Source organism: Melopsittacus undulatus, chromosome 6 (assembly GCF_012275295.1).
Source record: "Melopsittacus undulatus isolate bMelUnd1 chromosome 6, bMelUnd1.mat.Z, whole genome shotgun sequence".
Classification (NCBI taxonomy): Eukaryota; Metazoa; Chordata; class Aves; order Psittaciformes; family Psittaculidae; genus Melopsittacus; species Melopsittacus undulatus.
This window is the reverse complement of record NC_047532.1, coordinates 12,966,802-12,986,453: the sequence shown is the minus strand read 5'-3', so window position 1 is coordinate 12,986,453 and position 19,652 is coordinate 12,966,802. Positions and strand designations below refer to the sequence as shown.

At 43.4% G+C, this 19,652-nt stretch overlaps 1 protein-coding gene across 1 annotated transcript in view; it reads right to left on the bottom strand.

The window, feature by feature from the left end:
- DAB1 (DAB adaptor protein 1) overlaps nt 1-19,652 on the bottom strand; it is a 477,301-nt gene that overhangs the window by 415,316 nt on the left and 42,333 nt on the right. The window lies entirely within an intron of this gene.

The following is a 19,652-nucleotide window of genomic DNA, read 5'->3' as shown; positions in this document are numbered from 1 at the left end:
TTTATTGCCCTGCCTGGAAGAGACAGAATTTCCCTTTGGAGAACATATAATTTAAAACAGCTGCCTCAAAAAAAGAAGTGATTTTCAAGTTTCACTGAAAATGCTGTGCTTTAAATCACTCTTAGCTCTTCTGGTAATCTGTCGGCTCTATTTAGGGTTTCTGTTTTAAAAAGTAACAATAATGGTAGAAACCATCAGGATCTCTGGTAAATAGTCTTTAAAATATCTGATATGTGTAATAAAGACCTATTACTTCATATATACTTTTATTTATGTGCTTTCCCAACTTCAAAGATGCAAGGAGATGCTGCAGAGCAGCTCTGGGGAAGTTCAGGGTATTGGCAGCAAAGGTACAAACCAACACTAACTGGTAACTCACATCATCTCTAAGCCTACTTCATTCCAGGACACTGGCACTCACCTCTCTCTGACAGCCCATGGAATATTCTGCTACATCAGCAATATAAACCCTCTTTCACCTCCTCAGTAAAAGGCAAAACATCAGAAAGATGGTCCATCTGCACCTTCGTATGCCTCCAAAGCTCTGCTCAAGATTAGCACTGTCAGTAAACTAAATGGGTTTAATAAAAATGAACTTTACCCCAAAAGAAGTGGAACAGTTTCTGTCAAGTCCTGCAGGGAGATCACTGGAATTGAAGGTTATATCCTGAAGTTTCCTCAGATAACTCAGAGGTAAGACTTGGTGGTAAGAGGAAGCATAAAACTTTAGGAAGTATTAAACAAAGAAACAACATCATAGTACTACAGAAGCTCTGCATGGCACTAAGGTGGGAACACTGGGTTTGCTTATTTCTAGCATTTTAATATCAATGTTTGCCACCAGAAACCTACTTAAACCATCCTATTCTGGCAATACTGCTGCTACCACAGCTCCATTCAACTGATCTTTGTGTCAAGAGAGAAAACAAGTTGATAGTGACTACAGGCATATCTTTTAAGTGCATAATAAACTATGTGAGTAAGATTTGTGTAGGAAAGGTGAAAGTAGATGGAACAAAACAACAAAAAGAGCAAAAGAACAGGTTTCCAGTGTTCTACTAGGTGCCCTACTAAGCTGCTATGACCTAAAAGGCCCCATTGCAAAGGGTTAGAAAGTATGTCACTTCATCAGGCCATTTCTGTTTTTAGGCCCTCTTCTGAGACTGCTGATAAATTAATGACACCTTTTTTAGACACTGTGAAGAGAGGAACAGCCTTGCACAGGGAACTGGAGTGAGGCCAGCTCACACACTGCCATCAGCCTCTGAGCAGGCTGCAGGATGCAGTTGTCAAGTGTCTGAATTTGATTTCGATACACAGGACCTAAATGGTGCTCTCCCATGCAAACACTTTCATCTAATGCTTGCTCCCATCTTTTCTTCTTTCCAAAGATCTTTCCTGGTGGGTCATGCACTGATAAACAAGCCAAATAAGAAGTGCGGTTATTTCCACCTGCATCATTCTCTACCAACTCCTGTAGACAGCTTGAAGAGGCAAATAGACATCACACAGTATCTTCATAAATATCTTCATAAATATAAAGAAGTATCTAATTGAATGCTATGATCCTATACAGACAGGATGAGAGAGCTGTGATTGCTCAGCCTGGAGAAGATTCCAGGGAGACCTTAGGGAAGCTTCCAGGGCCTAAAGAGATCAGCAACAAACCTGGAGGGGGACTTTGGACAAGGACCTGTAGGAACAGGACAAGGGGAATGGCTTTAACCTGCCAGAACAGGGGAGACTGAGATGAGCTCTTAGGCAGAAACTCTTCCCTGTGAGGGTGCTGAGGCGCTGGCACAGGGTGCCCAGAGAAGCTGTGGCTGCCCCATCCCTGGCAGTGTTCAAGGCCAGGTTGGACACAGGGGCTTGGAGTAAGCTGCTCCAGTGGAAGGTGTCCCTGCCCATGGCAGGCGTTGGAACTGGATGAGTTTTAAGTTCCCTTCCAACCCAAACCATTCTAGGATTCTATGACCTAAGCTTTCATTGGTATTTATAGTTAATTCATTTGATTTTTTTAAAAATATATAACCTTTAAGCATCTGATACATTTTTAAAATCTGGTCCTGAGTATTTCTATTAGCTGATAATTCTCTAATACACAGCAGTTCACTGCCCAGCACCAGGGCCTGCTTTTGCACTATGGAATCAATCAAACACACCCGCAGAAGCACAGCACAGTGGCTTTCATTCAGCTCTCATGGTTATGTTGAGTCTGCATTAAGGTCATAATTAGCATATTCCACTAGGACATATTGAAAACCAGGCAGCACAACCTTACCCTCCAGACTGCCGAGCTTACTGGGGTCATTTTCTTCAATAAGCTATATTCCACATAAAGGTGCATTTTAGAGAAGGGTTTTCTCATAAGTAAAACAAATAAATGATTCTTCTCTTTCAGAGAGATCCAGGACTGTAAACACCAGGCTGTCATGATGGATTTCCACTGTCAAAGTTATCAAGCTGGGTAGCTTATAATGTTCATGTTCTCATGACACCTGATTAAAGCTGGTGTCATCACAGTTTTATGGATTACTTAAAAGTGGCAATTTCCATTAAGTGTTTTTAAAAAAGCAATTACCAGTTTTAACAAGAGTTCATGAGTTCAAATCATTTCAGCATTGACTGGTAGATTGTCCTCCTGGGTACCATGCCTGACATTTGCATTCTCTTAGCCTCTCACAAGGAGCATTTTGGCAAAGGAGGAAGAGAGTTATGAACATCACTCACTACGTCAACTATACTTCTTCTTAGAGGAAACAACAGACTAAGAACAAGCCAAGGCTCCACCAATGATTAATTCACAAAACCTGCAAACAATGCTACCAGTGCTTCTGCTAAAAACTCTGAACTCGACAGATTTCTCCGCAACAGCATACCAAGAAAAGTCAGGGAGGCAGCTGTGTGTGAGGGAGAGCTTGAGAAGCACAAATCCCACCTAAACTGTTCAGTGTGATTGACAGGTTTGCAAGGAAAAATAGGAGCAGATGAAAATAAGTCTGTAGTATTGGTGGAACTGAAAGAAAGAAGAAGATCGGGTTTTAGCAGGGTCCTAAACTGAGTGTAGAGCAAAGGATTGGCAAGGAAGGGGTGAGCCTGGAAGACATACCAGGAATCAACCTGAAAACAAAGCCTTCTTAGTCATTACTTTTTATAAAATTATCCATTTGCTACTAATACCTGTTGTAGTGTCAAGAGGTCAGGGGTTTGTGATATGGAACAAGTCACTGTTTAACTACTAGATTTGAATCTCTCATGGCTTCATGCAGTGAACTACACAGTCTCCATTGGCACACAGGTACAGTATGTATTGCCTAAGTACAGAAAATCTGACAGTGTGAAAACAATCTAAGTAATACACCAGAATACATTGTCCAAACTCCAGCATGCGTCTTAAACAGCCTGAGAGCTGCACTCATTCAGCCTGGAGAAAAGAAGTCTCCTGAAGGGGAGACCTGAGAGCAGCTCCAGTGCCTAAAGGGGCTGCAGGAAACCTGGAGAGGAGCTTGGGACAAGGGCCTGTAGGAACAGGCCAAGGGGAATGGCTTGAACCTGCCCGAGGGGAGACTGAGCTGAGCTCTTAGGCAGAAGCTCTTCCCTGGGAGGGTGCTGAGGCGCTGGCACAGGGTGCCCAGAGAAGCTGTGGCTGCCCCATCCCTGGCAGTGTTCAAGGCTAGGTTGGACACAGGGACTTGGAGCAAGCTGCTCCAGTGGAAGGTGTCCCTGCCCATGGCAGGGGTTGGAACCGGATGAGCTTTAAGTTCCCTTCCAACCCAAACCATTCTAGGATGCTGTTAGGAATTCAATATGCTGCACGTAAGGGAAAGAGGATCAGGGTAATGCCTTTGTTGCAGGACTTCATCCACACAGGAAGCTACAGGTCATTCCTCATTCATATGCTCTGTAACACCACTGAATACTCAGAGAGAGCGTGACATTCTACCAGCTCCTCCCCTTAGTTCACCACAGCTATGGGCACTGGCCATGATCCTCCAAAAGACAAGTCAAAGCCCAAAGCCAGGCCAAAGACACAGGGCATTTCCCAAAGACCTATAAACTTCTTCACTCGAGAGAGCAACCCTCCCTCAAGTCTTCACTCCTCTTTTTTATAAAGAAGGATGGCTTTAACCCATTTTGGTGCACTTCTTCATGCATTTTTCAGTATGTCAAGAGAGAACCCTACAAAGGACACTGTGGAAAAGATGTGCTCTTCACTACTCACCGCCTCATGTAACATAGGCTGGGAAGTACCTGCACGAGAGACTCCATGCTTCTCTCAGTGGAAGAGCAATTGCAGACAAACATAAAGAAACAGTTCTTTTACAATATTCATTTTGGCAATTTTCTCTCAAATCAACATTTCTCTCTTTAATTAGCATCTTCCCTAGAACCTTTCCTAGAAACAACACAGCATGATATTTCACTGTGGCAAACAACACAAACAAAGAAGAAGGGGTACAGGGATTACTAGTGATGTGGAGCAGCCGAAAGCATTCTCCTACACCCTGGGACAGCAGGGACAGCTCCTTGTTCTCACCAAGGTTCACTAACACAAACCCATCCTGCAGCCTGTATAGCCAGTGCTGCAATTTGGGTAAATTGCACTGTTACTCGTTGCATAGACAACTTTAGTCTGTCTGTTCCTAGAAAACGTGGGCTTAAACAGTTCACAAGGCTCAGTTACCTCTAAAGGATGTATCCCCACAAAATTTCAACAACAAATCATGCTCATCTCAGTCACTTGCTCTAGTCTCAACTATTTTTCCCATCATACTAAGACACAACTGAAAGCATTCAAGGAACTGGCTGTCATTCTTGTCTCTTGGGGAAAGCTGTTGAACTGTTATGTTCACTGTATTTGACTGAAAGATAACAGGAGTTCAGGAATAAGAACAGTTTTTACTGTATAATATTAAAGCAACATATTATCTATTTTGCTTCTTAATTGAGACTGCTTGATATAAATTAAAACAGAGGCATTCCTAAGTTATCATGTATGCTCACACAAGTATTAGGAGCACTTTTAATTAAGCCATGAAAAGAAATTTGTTTTCAAGGATGAGGTGGTTTCATCATACTCATTATGGCCTATTCTTAACAGGGGATCTTACAAGAAGCTCTCATTAAACAGCTGTTTGAAATGAGAGTAGGTTGATGCACGCCACCTACTCCCACTACTGCAACATCATACTTACAGCTTCAAACAATTAAAGCAATACAATGACCACAGATTTCTGTATATTCCTGTTCCTGATAAAATTTACCCACAAATCTTGAGATTGAATGAGAAAATTCAGTTAATTTAAGCGTCCAAAGATAGCTTCCTATTTTTTTTCCCTACCCAAAATCCTAATGTCAGCACATCTGTAGATAAAGAACAAAGAAGTCTGGTCTGGAGAGAGCTCTGGAAGTGTCACTCAAATATCTCCTTCTTTCCCCTTCTCTGTTAGCCCATCCCTGCCTAAGAGCTGCCCACAGCAACAGCCATTAGTGATTATGGGTGCAAGACTGCACCCTGCCCTCCCCTCAAATTAGAACCACCAGAGAAGCAGAAGCTTGGAGGGCTCTACAGCCGGGAGCACCCAGGGATTATCCTCTGCATGAGAATCCCAGACTGGTTTGGGCTGGAAGGAGCCTTAAAGCTCATCCAGTTCCAACCTTCCTGCCATGGGCAGGGGCACCTTCCACTAGAGCAGCTTGCTCCAAGCCCCATCCAACCTGGCCTTGAGCATTGCCAGGGATGGGGCAGCCACAGCCTCTCTGGTCTTGCTCAGACAGCTTGATAGTCATGGGTGATGAAACACTGGAATGGGTTGCCCAGGGAGGCTGTGAATGCTCTATCCCTGGCAGTGTTGGGCAGGTTGGACAAAGCCTTGCGTAGCATGCTTTACTGTGAGATCTCCCTGCCCATGGCAGGAGGGTTGGAATTAGATGATCTTAAGGTCCTTTCCAACCCTAACTATTCTATGACTCTGTGATTCTCTGATTCTAACATCACATCCACTCTACTGAAACACAGAAAGTACCAAAGTGAAGATATTTCAATTCAATAAGGAATTAAAGTGTCAGCACTTCAGCAGAAAACCCTGCTTTTTCTAGGAAAGCCTGAAACTCCTTGGTGTATGTACTTCTCCCCAGCATACACTGGTTCTAATGTGAAACAACCCCAATTAATAAAGCTCTGGCAATGGAACAAAAGCACCACCTGTCCTGCAGCTGATGGAACTATCACACAGGATCGGGATTATCAGGCAATGGCTTTCCCCGTTCTTTGCAGAAAAAAACTCAGTCAGGATTCCTTTTCCTTAAAAGATCTGTCATTGCGTGACAGGTTTCCTGGACAAGCCCAAAGGCTGCAGAGATTGTGCCAGAAAGAAAGGGAGCAGCTGAGCTGTTCCAGTGAGAGTAGTGAGCTCCAGGGTAGATCACATATAGCGCTGGACACTTTGAAGGCAGTAACCAGCTTTATCCTGTTAGAGAGATGGTGAAAGTAACGCACAGAAAGGCAAAAGGATTTGTTTGAAGTCACTCAGGGACTCAAGGATTTTGCTGCAAAATAAAGCCTAAACCTGCAAAGACAACAGCAAATGAAACAGAATTCAGAATTCCCTCAAAACCTCTTCGACCTCATTAAAAAATTCATTCAGGGAAAACTCTTAAAATCCTGGACTCCATCCTAAAAGGCAGTTAAAAGGAAAACCCACCATGGGCACAAGAAGAAGTTTAATTGCAGAGATTAATGAGGGAAGTTCTCATCTCTCAGCAGTAAACCTTTTAGTATTTATGACATTGAAATTACACTGCATAAACAAAGGAAAAGTTAGAAAAGGGCTGGCTTCATAAATAATGGCACGGTGTTGTGCCAGGCTGATTACCTCACGTCTGTTTTCATACCATGCTCTCGCAGAGCAGCCTGCAGCTCCCTCCAGCACCCCAGCCAAAGGAAGTGGGAAACATCTCCTCTGCCAACAGGAAAGACACCGAACAAAAAGACCATCTTCACTAGAAAACAGTTTCAATGTGCATAATATCCTGTTGGGAAACTTTCAGGAGAAGTTGCAATGATTAAATAGAACCCACTTGGTTATCCGAGCCAATACATCCATACTGACAAAGCGCAGGTGACTGGTGGTGAATGCTTATGTAGAATGGTGGAAGTGCAAGCTGGTAAAGTGTTTATGGACTCTCTGTGCTCTGAGCCACACACACAGTGATGGCAAAACAAAGGAAGATCATAGTGTTACAGAATGGTTTGGGTTGGAAGGGAGATTAAAACTCATCCAGTTCCAACCCCTGCCATGGGCAGGGACCCCTTCCACTGGAGCAGGTTGCTCCAAGCCCCTGTGTCCAACCTGGCCTTGAACACTGCCAGGGATGGGGCAGCCACAGCTTCTCTGGGAACCCTGTGCCAGCGCCTCAGCACCCTCACAGGGAAGAGCTTCTGCCTAGGAGCTCATCTCAGTATCCCCTGTTCTGGCAGGTTAAAGCTGTTTCCCTTGGCCTGTCCCTACAGGCCCTTGTCCCAAGCCCCTCTTCCGGTTTCCTGCAGCCACTTTAGGCACTGGAGCTGCTCTAAGATCTCCCCTTCAGGAGCCTTCTCTTGTCCAGGCTGCCCCAACCCAGCTCTCTCAGCCTGGCTCCAGAGCAGAGGTGCTCCAGCCCTCGCAGCATCTCCATGGCCTCCTCTACACTTGTTCCAACAGCTCCCCCTGAGGTGAATGCAGGACTGCAGGAGGGGTCTTACCAGAGCAGAGTAAAGATATTCAAGCAAAGGAAATACTGGACAAAGCTTAAGTCCACACCATACGTATGATTAGGTCTGGCACTTCTGCTTCCTGACCCATTGGTGCTGAGCCCTAATTTCAGTCACAAGCACACAGGCATCTTGATACAGGCAGCAGTGCTGGTGCACACACTGCACAACAAATACCTTGTACCTGTGCAATCCCTTCTCTTGTGTTCTGCTCCACCAAAATCCCAAAGGTTATGGCCAGCCAGCCACAGAAAAGAACAAAGAAGCAGCACTTGCTCAGGTAGATTCAGTACCAAGCCTGCTTCTATACAAATTGCTCTCAAGCCAAAGAGTTTTAATTACAATGTGCATACATTCTTGAAATGATGGCATCATTTTTAAAGGTAGTAAATAAGCAGACAGTAAGCAAGGTTGGAAAGGGCTATGTAGGGAAGAGGGAACAGGTCAGCAGGCAGCAGGATGGGAAGCAGAAGAAAGTTAAAGTACACAAAAAAATCTCTGATCTATCTCACTGAATAGCCTCATTGAATTAAGGCCAATAAATAGATTAAATTATATCAGGCACAAGTTAATTAGCAACATATGAGAAATAAAGTGATTGAATTAAATTGTCGGAAGTATCTATAGACTCATCTATATTGCTTAATGCAGTGCAGGTAAAGACACTGAAGTTATCTGAAGGCACAGGCAAAGAGCAAATTGGTCTGCCTGATCCTCAGGTTGCTCTGGGCACTGCTCCCATCAGAAACCTGGAGCCACCTGGGGTATACGGACACAGGGAAATGCAGATACGTGTATTTGTTATGTGTAGTTAGTGGTCACACTGCAAGAAGAAAAACAAGAGATCAACAGTGGCTAAACCACACTGCTCTCAGTGATTGATGCAGTCACTAAAAGCACAGAAGAACAGGAGGAGGTGAAGGCATCACCTTGTCACAGGACCTGTGTGGTGGTGTGCTCCCATCCACCCCAAACTTGACCTTCTTTTCCCATAACTCTGCTCAAGTGACAACCACTAGCAGTGGTGGTAATGGATGTGTCTGGCCACAGCCAACTCAAAGGGGATTGAGCCCAGGGCACCCCTATGCTCCTCTGACAGCTCCCAACGAAGCCCCCTAAGAGTACACTGCTTTTAAAAGTATAGAGGTAACTAACATCTTCTGTCTACACAAAGTCTATTGCAATTGCTCCAAAAGGGCCTTTGGGCATCGCTAAGGGTAAAGTGCTTATCAAGCTAATAGTTATTCAAAACATAGGCCTGAGTGAGGAGAGTGCAGCATCCAGCAAGCCAGGCAGCAGCTAAAGTAGGGATTAGAAGTGCTCACAGAAACCACACTCACGTTACTCAACAGAAAGGGAGGAAGTTCTGTTCCAAATAAATTAGTGGAACTAACTAGGCAGCAAGCAGGAATCTCACTAAACTACCATGTTACACAAGAAATAAACTAAGCCTTAAGTGCCCCCAGAGAAACTCCATAGAGGTGTCACATCTCCTCTTGCCAGAGAAGAGGAGGGTACCAACAGGCTCCAGTTACCTGGCTGGTTTTTAAGCTGTCTTCTCTGGTTTTGCAGCCTATAAAATGGGCACAGCCCTAGACACATTGGTGGCATTTTACCTGAGTTACCAATGCTTCCAGGGTTTTAACTGACCTGTCATTGTATCAGGATATGCAAAATCCATCCACCTCGCTTTCAGCCCTCCTCGAATACACCAGAGCCAACACATCACCATACCTTATCATCATGTCATTCTTTTGAACTTTAAAGCAAGTGATAGGTTCCCAATTCATAGTTTTATTTGAATTGTCAATCTTCTGTGGAAGTTGGGTTAAACTGCACAGCCACCAGTGCTAAACCAAGTCAGACACTATCATGCCCTTACTGCAAAGCGAGGAAATTCAGAGCAACATTTAATTGCATGGCCCTTCATATTTTGACTTGTCAGCATCCAAACCAAGTGTCATATAACGAACAGCAGGAACCAGCAAGACAAAAGATATAGATTTCTTTACACTCAGTGCAGAAATCATGTAAGAAAGACTTTCTCTGGCTATTTAATGACTCGTAGCTGTCAAGCTGATAACTGTATTGATGCCCAGGAGAAAACAAACCCAAACAAAACAACTAGTCTCAACTAAACTCTAACTTGCACCATGTTCCTTAATATTATAAAGGGCTTATTATCAAAATGCTGATATAGAAGTGGAAAACATTGAGTCTAATGAGTATGTGTATATTTGCTGAAGTCCCCAGGAGGTTTCTTCAAATGAGGTGCCCACTTCAATGAACCTAACATGGTAATTAATAAACTCACTAAACAGACTCGGTTGCTGAAGAGAAGATGAACAGAATTGAAGGAAACCCTGCCATGATGAAGGGGTTTCAAAGATACTGTGAGGAGTACATACAAAGAAAGACATTTTAGAAAGGAAAATGAAGGCAGCTGGAGTGAAAGATGAAGGGTGAAAATACGGTCAAGAAAACAGATCTTTGCTGGGTGGACAGATAGATGAGAACCAAAGATGAATCAACACCTCCACACCATCTCATGCTCCACCTGGGACAGGCCGGGAGGTTTTGTGCTTAATTCTTATTTTAAAAGGTTCCATTAGTGCTTATTGTATTTTGCCTGCTGTGAAGTTACGATGCCTCCCCATGAAGTGTATTACACTGATTTCTGGGTCTATTTAAGACAGTGGTTTCCTTCTGGTTTTGTCAATAAATTGGATTCCTAAATTATACATTGCATTATTGAGCATCCAAGTCAATTATTAACAAAATACATCAGTGATAACTATCAAAAATTTATTTGGTGCTAAAAAGACACAAACACATTATTGCTACAGGAGTAATTTCTATTTGCTGCTGCTCCATGATGATGCAGTGGCCACGATACTGCTCACAGTGTGACTTAATTCATTTCCACTTAAGAGAAGGAAACAATCTTGCAAAATTACTGCAGATTTTATTTCCACAGGTTTTGCTTTTGCACAAAAAAAAAGTGGGAATAAACTGGCTGTTTTGATGGCTTTTCCTTGAAATACTTTTTGAGGTTTACCCTCAGTTTTAGAATCATAGAATAGTTAGGGTTGGAAAGAACCTCAAGATCATCTAGTTCTAGGATATCCAGAAGTGCTGTAATCCATCATTCCACACCTCATACTCTTCACTTTCGGTCTGCATGCACAACATGGACCAAGGGTTTGTGCTCAGCACAGACAGAAAGAGGTCTTGGTGCTGAGGGTTTGCACTCTCAAGTCTCCTGGCAAATGTTGGAATGGCCTCGTGGCCTCCAGTTATCCTCAAGGGTTTCATCCTGTGTCCAGGTCAGTGACACTGTCAACTGCTGAGAAAGAGAGAGAAGGCTGATGGAAAGACTATTCAATTTTAAGTTAACCAAATGCAAACCTTCTCAGGTGAGGGGTGTCCCTGCACATGGCAGGGGGTTATAACTGCATAAGCTTTAAAGTCCCTTCCAACCCAAACCAGTGTGGGATTCTATGATATCAGATACTAATGCATCAACTACTGATTCTGGGTGATGGTTCCAGTTCTCCATCCTGAAAGGCTGCTCTGACTTCTCAGCTCTCTAAGGCTGTAGTCAGTCCTGATTCTCAAAACAGGAACTTTAATGAAGTCTGCAAAACCTACGACTATGGAAATGTTTCTGAGCTACCAAGATGATGATGATGCATTTTCACCTCTTCCTCTTTCAGCAAGTCATGTGTGAAAGAAAACAGAATGTGTAAGGGGACAGCAGCTCTTTTCTGCAAGTGTGTTGTGTGAGAGACACACATAGAGCACGTCTCAACTGTGAGAAAGCACGACACCATGTCACACTGACTACAAAACAACCACTGTTAGCTTGGAAAAGTCTTTAACACACCAAGATGCCGTCCATATAGGATGGCTCCAAATTGTTGGATGTCTCATAACGGCTGTGTAACATTGCAACATATAGAAGGAATGTATGTGGTAATTAGAGACTATCTGCACGTATGGCTACAGCAGAGGGGAAAGCAGACATGATGGCACATGCTGGTCTGTTTAAGTTGCCCATGAGGCTGTTGGTGAGAAGAAGACGCAATGCTGCCCCAACAGCAGTGCTGGGAAGCGATGCCAAAGCTGCCAATTCCAAAACGCTACTCTCCCAAAAATAAACACATAACCAAATGTTGCTGTTGTTATCACATGCAGAAAGATAGAGCTAATTTTCAAGACAGTAAAGCCCCCAAATGGGGGAAATTAACCCCTGGAGAAAGCCATTCTTAAAAAGACCTTCTTAAACAGGCATAAATTCCTCTCCCTGCCCTGCAGAGGCTGAATGGCTGCTGCCAGCACAAGGTAACACTCTACCCGTTCCTTTGTGTTTGCTGCCTAATTCCCAGCTAAGTTACCATCCTGAATCCTTCCCATCAGTGCTGGCTGGTAATGATTGATGAAGCAGACAGCACACAGCTTGATTTCTTGGACAGCAGGTTGCTGTTGCAATGCTGGCAGTTAAGAAAAATCTCATTCTGAACCTGTAAATGTACTGCATTTGATGAGGAAGGCATTGAGGGAGCAAGAATAAACATGAGGCACCAAGATGTAATACTGAAGAGTCTTTACATTTCAGAACATAAATGCTCTTTACAGATGTACCTGGGAATAGTCTCGAAGCCATTGTACAGTCGTACAGGGGTGTTAACCTGAGGCAGTGCCTCCCTGCCAGTCAGTGAATCCATCATGTATAACCGGACTAGTTGCACACCTGAGGAAGGAGCTCTCCTCTTTTAGGTCTTTGTATATGAACTCTGGACTAAATAATCCCTGTGAAATGCATGCATTCACTTTGGCAGGGCACATTGCTTCCATCCTCCTCAAACAAGCTGCAGCTCATTTTCGGTCCATATAGGTCAGGAGAGAGGATAAGGGAAGATTCAGATTACATATTAGGGAAAAGAAAAAAATCCCTGTGAGGGTGTGGGGCACCGGCACAGGGTGCCCAGAGAAGCTGTGGCTGCCCCATCCCTGGCAGTGTTCAAGGCCAGGTTGGACACAGGGGCTGGGAGCAAGCTGCTCCACTGGAAGGTGTCCCTGCCCGTGGGCCTGCTTTAAGATCTCTTCCCACCCAAACCAGTCTGGGATTCTATGATTACATGACACAATTTTAATCCTAGATGTAGCACAACACAGCAGCACTTCCAGAGTTGCCAAACAGAGAGCATGTGGCTAAAGAGAGGTGGCCAAGAGGAGCTGTTGAAGAGCAATCTTGTCAGAGACTGGTTTTGATCCTAAACACCAGCCTGGGTTTTACAGGTCAAACTGTACAGCAGGAGCTCTGCCCATCATGACTGTATCCCCTCCATCCTCTTCAGTCAAGTTGATCAAGGGCATGTTTTACAGCAATACATGGGCATGTTGACAGTCATTAATGAAAACAAAGATGAGAGGGGGACAGAAAAAGCACAAAACTGAATCACAAAGTCAGTAGAGAAAACAGTGTACCTGCAGCACAAGTGGAGTACTTGACAGTCTCACATCCAGTTGGAAATGTGCAAGCTGCAAAGACAGCTCCTAAACCCAACCATAGAAAATGGCCCAGTTGGAATCTGGGTATAAACGTCATTCTTTTCACTGGTGGAGCCTACAGCTTAGAGGGAACATCTTTGCTTTTCTGACACTCTTCTCAACTGAAACAACATTTATCTTCGCTGCAATATGGTGAAAGTTTTACTGTTCTTGAGCCCCAGTCTTCACAACCAGATCTCACCCCCAAAAATTCACAGCCAGCTCCCCAAAGAGAGAAGGAGAAGCTGCACGGACATAAAGCTACAGTTCCCTTCTGGTTGTGAAGGAATGTGCTGAGAAAGTGCCTTCGTGTGAGGAAGATCATTTTGGATCTACCTCTGCTATGTGCTGAAGCAATATTCCTGGTGCTGAAACAAGTCTCAGCTTTCTCAGTTACTGAGGGAGCTGACAAACATGAATCTGGGGAAGTATCCCAAGAAGTCTGACAATCTGATCCCCTGTGTTATTGGTATTCACTTCCCTGGCTTCATCCCAGTCCTCTTCATCCCAAATTTCTCTGACTATCCTGACCCTTTACCTCTTTTCTCTACTCACCTTTTCATCTATTCCTTTAACAACACACACACACACTCCCCATGACATATATAATAGAAAACTAGCTCATAGAAACAGAGAAATAAAATTGAATGTTGAACTCTTGACATTTGCTATCCATTACTGAATTTGTACGCACTGTCTTTTCCCACTGCTCATTATCATTTGTCTCCAGATCAGCCCTCGTGGTTTCTTAAACCAATTCTCACACTATTTGTTACTTTATACAATCCCATACTTTGAAAAGATGGAGAATCTCAGCTTTGAATGTGAGGATCTCAGCTTTAGTCAAAGTGATTTTCTCCCTGCTGGGTTTTGAAAGAGGGGTGCACAGAATGAAAACAAAATGCTGAATTCTCAGGGGCTCAAATGACACAATGAGAAACTACACTAGAAAACTAAAGGGAAAGAAAAAACATTTCAATTTAATGAAGTCAACTTTCTAAGCCAATCTCATGGGGAAACAGGCAGCAAGAATATGACCTACATTTCCCTTGTAGCTGTAAAGGCGACTAGTCTAGACCAACACTAATGTCCAGATTAGCTAATACCCTGTTTCAGGATGGTGGGACACAGCATTAAAACCTTCATTAAATTTCAGCTCTTTACATAGACAGATGGGGGCAGAACTGTCTTTAAGCAAAACATTTGTCAAAGCTTTCCATGAGGCACTGAGGTGAATCTTTGTTTAAGTGTAATTGGATTTCCAATGGCAAGAGGTTCTGCTACTCAGAAACCAGATAAAGGATGAGCCATGGACACAGGGGAGAAAGATCCAAGTCAGTTGTTTACTGGCCAGTTGATTTCTCATTAATGGCTCAGAGAAGATATATCCATTGGGGCCTCATATTCAAGATTTAACAATCCTAGAGTGGTTTGGGTTGGAAGGGACCTTAAAGTTCATCCAGTTCCAACCCCTGCCACGGGCAGGGACACCTTCCACTGGAGCACCTTGCTCCAAGCCCCTGTGTCCAACCTGGCCTTGAACACTGCCAGGGATGGGGCAGCCACAGCTTCTCTGAGCACCCTGTGTCAGCGCCTCATAGTGAAGAGCTGAATTCTTGAGTTCTCATTTTCTTGGTTTTCTAAAGTTTTAAAATTCTCTATCAAATCTCTGTTAATACATTATAAATACATTACGAGGTTTCCAAAGGTTCACAATACACCCTCAAGTTCACAAGTGTCTTAAGTTATTTTCCAACATCACTTCTGAAATCAGCATGTCAATAAGGTGTGATGCATGCCATTTTCTTTCTAACTTTTACTTTGAGATCCTTTCATACCCCCTTTCTACTCAGGAAGCCATTGAGGGACTCATTTTAGCTACAAAGCTCTGTCTTCTGATCCTGAGGTGCTGAGGGAAATATTGGAATGGTTTTGATGGGATATTTATTTCTTTACTTCTGCCCAGAATAAGCATTTACATTCATTTGAAGCAGGAGTTATGAGTCTGATTAGATATTCAGAAGCAAATAGGCAGCTTCTAATTACCCACTTTGTGCATGTGATTTTGTCTCTCACTTCAGACCTAAATAGCAGCCAACATGGATACGTGCACCACCTTCTGAGGCACATAACTCAGACACAGGTAATTGTAGAAAGATGCTTTTACATGTCTGACAATCTAACTGCATAAAGAGATTAATAAAACATTTACTTGCCCATTGATAAGATCTGCTAGACTCAGTGAAATGCCTTGAACCCTACCATGCCACTCTGGTTTGTAACAATAAATCTTCACTTCATTCAGCTCTAAAAACTAACTATTAAATTACCCAGAACCTTTCAGATGTGTTTTCCTAATCACAGCTTAAATAACCACCAATGTGCTTTCTGTATCCAAAATTAAAGCAATGTCTACATTACCATTGCCAAAATATACTCACAGAGAATATCTGCCTCTACAGACCCTCTCACCAAAATCAGATATTGTATATATGTATTGCACAAAATCAATTTGAGGATGCTGTTATCCTAGGACTATAAAATATGCTCAATGCATCATGTTTTGATGCTTTTCACTGACTGTATCATAGCTGATACAGGTCATTTCAGATTGGACTTGAATTTTGAATATATGCATTAAAATGTAACTAGTCTTAGGGAAGACAAAATACACCTGTGCTTCAAACATGACAGCAAAGGAAACAAATTCAATTTTTCATTAATAGAGAGTCATTACTCAGTGCAATGTGGAAAGTCGAGGGGAAAACTTGGGGCACACTTTCTGAAGGGCTAATCTGTTATAAGGACGTGCAATTTGACAAGTGGTGTATAAAAATCACCCTTACACAATATAACAGAGCAATAAATCTATGAACTCAACAAAGCTGAAAAAGGTCACAAGCATCCAGCTGTCCTGTGATGCCAGCTACTTCACTGACATGACTCCAGATTTCAGGTGAAATTCAACACTGATATCCAGGCAAGCACTGCATCTGTCTACACAAGACACTGCACATTTCATCCCCAAAAGGTCATGGTTAGTTTCTTTCTTACTTCATTGTACAGCCTGGAGAAGAGAAGGCTCCTGAAGGGGAGACTTGAGAGCAGCTCCAGTGCCTAAAGGGGACAACAAGAAATCTGGAGAGGGGCTTTGGGCAAGGGCCTGTAGGGACAGGCCAAGGGGAATGGCTTTAACCTGAGAGAAGGGGGATTGAGATGAGCTCTTAGGCAGAAGCTCTTCCCTGTGAGAGTGCTGAGGCGCTGGCACAGGGTGCCCAGAGAAGCTGTGGCTGCCCCTTCCCTGGCAGTGTTCACGGCCAGGTTGGACACAAGGGCTTGGAGCACCCTGCTCTAGTGGAAGAATCTGATACATGAACAGTCAGAAGTCTCAGCTGGCCATGTACTTGAAATCTGCCTTTGGAATTGAAGCAATTTAAATCAGTTCCTGACAAGCACACAGAGGAACTAGTTGGTCTTTTATATTAAGTGGGAAAGACAATACCAGAAAGAATAAGTATTTAATGATACTTATCTCCACTTAATGACACCTACAGAGCACCTTTACACACTGTGGTATTGGCAGCAGACTGCCAGAAAAGGTTATGAGTAAAAAGAAAGGGATTATTTCCCTCCACTTCTGCATCATTGTCAGACATTAAGTACTGAAACTGATACACTTGATCAGTAAATGTTTTGCCATGGCTACATAAGAGCTGAGTCTTCCCTCTCCCCACCTCAACAGTGAGAGAGACACCAGGTAGGGTTTGCTAGTACAATATGTACTAATCTGCATAAGCATTAAGCAGACAAATAACAAGAAAAAGCAGAGATCCTGGTTTTCTTGAAGCATTCATTAATATCCATTCAATTATAAATACTGAACAAAAATCTGCATTTCATAGTGTGGGAAAGCACCCTTGTGCCAAATCCTTTGGAGATTCGGTTCAAGAACAGTTCATTCCTATCTGAAGATGCACCTGAAATACTGCCAAAACCCACTATCTCTTTATGTGAGCTGAAATAAAAGCTACTGTTGCAAAAGACAGAAATGCAAAGGAGCTTCACAGGACCATGTTCCCATTCCTGCCTGTATATTCATGTACCTGATCAAATCCAATTTGGTCTTCACCTTTCTGCTACAACTTCAACTGAGCCCACGTTGAAGCGCAGCACAAATACACTGATGGTAGATTTCTTCTAGGTTATCTACATCGTAATCATCAGAGGGGGTACCTCTGAATCTTTCCTTTTCTGGTGCCTTTCATGCTATCCACAGAAATCAAATAGTGACCAGTTGAGGAAAATTGTTATGTGACCCCTGCTCTCAGCCTCATGTCTCCCTTTTCTCTCCTTCTCACCAACCCAGGGACTTGGATTTGCGCATGTAGAAGACAAACATCAACACGCACAACTTCAGGTTTGGATTTAACAAGGAATCTGTCCCAGAGAATTCTGTGCCTGTAGTGGAACAGGGACTGGGTCAGGGTAGAGATCTCTAAGGTGGTAAAGTCCCAAATACCACAGATCTCACATTAGCACTCTTCTAAACACGCCCCCACAACCTGTTTGCTCTGCTCTCACACATGCTACTCTATCAGATAGCAGAAATATTCAAGCTCATTAGAGCAGGTTGTCAAAAGCACTTGCAAGAGATTTTGTACTTGGGAGGATTCCCATCAGCTGCTGGTTTCCTCGTCAAGAGAAAGAGAAGCGCTACAACTGTCCTGATTACCCTGGATGTCCACAACTCCTAACCCTTGCAAACACAATGCTCACAAACACCCTGTGAGGTGAAAACTATTAGAAGCCTTTCCCCATTGCTTGTTCTGGTTACATGTAAATAAGAATAGGGGAACAAACAGGACACATACATTCATTTCACAGCATACCGACTCCAACAGCATACTACTGAGTACCAGTTAACCAAGGGAGATGCACAGGCCTGCAGGACTGAAAGCCTGTCACCTCTGCTGGTCAAATTAAGGCTCTCTGCTCCCCAGTGTCCTCTTGGAAAGCAGGGGGAGGAAGTTTGCTGATATCAATTTATTCTGGGTAATGAGAACAAAGGCTGACTGAGGAACTACAGAAGGACCTTATGAAATGAGATGACATATGAGATGGCAGATGAAATTCAATAGAGATAAATGTCAAATATGCATGTGGGAAAAACAATCCTGACTTCACATATGAAATGATGGACTCTGAGCCAACCTCTGACTACACAGGAGTGAAATCCTGGATTTACAGTGGACAGCCCCATGGAAATGTCAGCCCAGTGCTACCAACCATCAAAGGAAAAAAGACGGCAGAGCAAATGTTAAGAGTCATTAGGGAAAAAGGAAACACACAGCATGGATAGCAGGGATGAGGACTGCTTACTCGTGGACTTTTCCAATACTGACACAAGGACGCTCAAAACCAAACTGGAACCATGCCCAAAACAAACACACCCAAGTGATTTTTGTACCTAACAAGAGAAGCTGTGGACGGCACAGGCCTACACTGGCTTAAGGGTAGAGAAGATTAAGTTCACAGAAGAAAAATCTGTTCATGCTTGCTGTCTACATAGAAATCACTCCTGGCACAAAGTCCCTGAGCTGAAAACAGCTGGAGCCTGGGAAGCATTGGAGAAACACCACATGCACCTGCTCTGTTCATGCTTCCCCAGCTGATGGGCACTGCTGGGAGGTTCACAGGGCTGAACACTGTAAACAGGAATTAACAGACTTAAGTGAAATTTAGCTTAGGAGGAATGTGGGTTTTGCTCTATTTTTAACCGAACATATGTTGAATTGGTAATTTCATATTTCTGGTTCCAGTGCTGGAGAATTTTGCAGTATGAATAAAGACTGCAGAGGGGAGAGCAGCAGAGCAAAGACACTGCTCATTTTAAGAAACATACTGGCCCGACTTCCCACCACTCAACAGACAAAGCTTCCCAGCCTTTGGCTACCTACTTACCCAACAGTGCAAAAACATCAGCTAAGACTAAACCAAAGCATGTGCTGCTTACACAACCACACCAGTTCTTCCCCCCACAGTCATTGCAGCCCTGTCATAGCCACATGTAAAACCACCCCGACATAAGGGTATCTGTGTGGCCAAGAGTGCCCATTTCAAGGAGATCTTCTGGATGAAGCCAAGGAGCTATGTGAAGAGAGGGAGATGGAACAGCAATAATGCAAAGGGATGGAATAGGAACCTCACAGCAGGAAGTGGTAATGCAATAGCTGAATCTCTACAAGAAATACTGGTCTACAACACACTCCCCCCTCCAATATGAATTCTGAATGCAAATCAGCTTTATAGTACCTAATCCTATTAGCATGCTCCTGAAATCTCTAAG